This window comes from Carassius carassius, chromosome 12, assembly GCF_963082965.1.
Source record: "Carassius carassius chromosome 12, fCarCar2.1, whole genome shotgun sequence".
NCBI lineage: Eukaryota > Metazoa > Chordata > Actinopteri > Cypriniformes > Cyprinidae > Carassius > Carassius carassius.
In genome coordinates this window covers 12,731,124-12,733,262 of record NC_081766.1, presented here as the reverse complement: position 1 = coordinate 12,733,262, position 2,139 = coordinate 12,731,124, and the positions used below count along the sequence as shown (strand labels likewise).

Sequence of the window (2,139 nt, the reverse complement as noted above, 5' to 3'; positions counted from 1 at the left end):
AGTAGCTGGACTGTGAGCTGAGGAGGCTTCAAATTAAAAAAAAATTGGAGATCAAACAGCTGGAAAAAACAGATCTCAGTATGTGAACTTTTTTTTAACCAAGTAACCCTTTAGTATGAACACTATGAATGTTTATTAATGTAATTTTTCTTGCTCCCTTTCTTCTCCCCTAGCCACGTGATGACCAATAAAACAGTTTGAGACATATCTGCAGTGTCAGTGTGCTTTTATTAAGTAAAATATTGTGTTGTGATTGCATCTCTGACAGCTGCGCCAGCTGTGTGGTCAAGTGTGATGGGGTCAATTTCATCAGGGAGAAGCTGGTTTTGTGGTGGTACTCGCTCCTTTCTTATAGTGGCTATATTATGCAGAATGGCACATGCAGCCACTATCTGTGATGCCCGCTCTGGTGACACTCTTAAACGCCTAAGGCAGTTGAAACGTGCCTTTAGGATGCCAAAGGTCATCTCGATCTTGACCCTGGTTTAACTGAGGGCCACATCGAAGCGGTTTTGTGGCCCTGTCTGAGGGTCAGGATAGGGGGTTAGCAAAAACCTCTGGCATGCATAACCTCGATCTCCAACCAACAGGCCATCAAAAAGCCCTGTCATAGAACAGTAAAGGGGAAAATTGTGTAAGTTTTGCTATTAAAATTAAAACTTTAAAGTGTACTGTACCAAATTTAACTTGCCTTCCTCAAAGCGCTGACACAAAATAGACTCACGGAAAATTCGTGAGTCATGCTGAGAGCCAGGCCATTTGGCATCCAAACTTGTGATCATGCATTCATGATCACAAGTCATCTGCAGATGAAATGTACAGTAAATAATTGTCCTATCTGTTAGTTACTACTTATTTAAAGATTGATCTCAATGCAAAAAAAAAATAATTTCACATAGGCTATATAGTAGCCCTACCTGAACATTAAGGCTGTGAAAGGACTTTCTGTTCACATAATCTGCCTCATGTTCTCCGAGAGCTGTGGAGATTGCAACATGTGTGCAGTCTATTGCTCCTATGACTCTAGGGAATCCTATCATAGGAATTAAAAATATATATTTAAAATCATTCTTAACAGGTAGCTACTGCAGACTACTGTATAATAGATTTCTAAGTGTGAAATATGCTTTTTTGAAGACGAAAAAAAATGAGTGTGAAATGTTAAATTTGTTCATGTGATGTCACCTTATCAAGATATCTTACCGGAAATTTTATAAAAGCCCTCTTTTATGGACATGGTCGATAAATGTCCAGGGAACACAATGAAGCTGTTTATGTACCCCTGCAGAGCGAGGACCACCTTTCGAATGGTTCGACAGACCGTGTTTTTCCCTAGATTCTCTGCATCCCTGACCGCATACAAGTATGTACCACTTGCAAAAAAACGCAACGCAATACATACCATTTGCGGTACAGTAAGGGCATGGCTTCGACGAGTCACATTTGTTATGTGCGGCTCAAGAAGTTCACAAAGATAAGACATTCCTTCCGCGGAAAATCTGTATCTTTCATACAAGTAAGTATCAGGAAAGTCAAATGGATTTTGTCTGTCCCTAAAAACTCTTTCTCTATGAAGTGCTCGTCTAACAATTTGCGCGGAGATGTCCACAGAATTTGGGAGAAAAGGTGAAGCCATTGCAACAGTGAACAGTCGCTGGGAGTTACGTCTCCTATATGTTTCTTTGCTCACAGCTGATTGGTCAAACTTCAGTCTGAGATCTTGAATCCAGAACATAACCTGCCCCGGAGCAGGTTAGCCGTGCAGCGTAAGATACCATGGCAACGAACACCGATTAAAGCCGAGCTACTTTCATAGTACCTAAAACACAGGGTTGGCGGAAACTAAGCTGAAACATAGCTGGCTAGCCACCTAATCCGGCTTCATGGTACAGGCCCCTGGTCTTCATTCATCATATCTGGTCCTTGGGTTTTAACTGTACATTCCCCTACAAAACCAACAACATGTTTATTAGATCCTGTACCCACTAAATTACTGAAAGAGTTGTTACCAGTAGCAGAAGAACTGCTTCTCAATATTATTAACTCATCGGTATCTTTAGGTCACGTCCCAAAACCATTCAAGCTGGCGGTTATTAAGCCTCTTATTAAGAAACCACAACTAGATTCTATTAAACTGGC

The 2,139-nt window shown here is 41.0% G+C and overlaps 1 pseudogene; it reads right to left on the bottom strand.

Moving 5' to 3' along the window:
- Window positions 1-230: 230 nt before the first annotated feature.
- Window positions 231-1,636, bottom strand: LOC132155404 (putative nuclease HARBI1; annotated as a pseudogene).
- Between the last annotated feature and the right edge of the window lie 503 nt (window positions 1,637-2,139).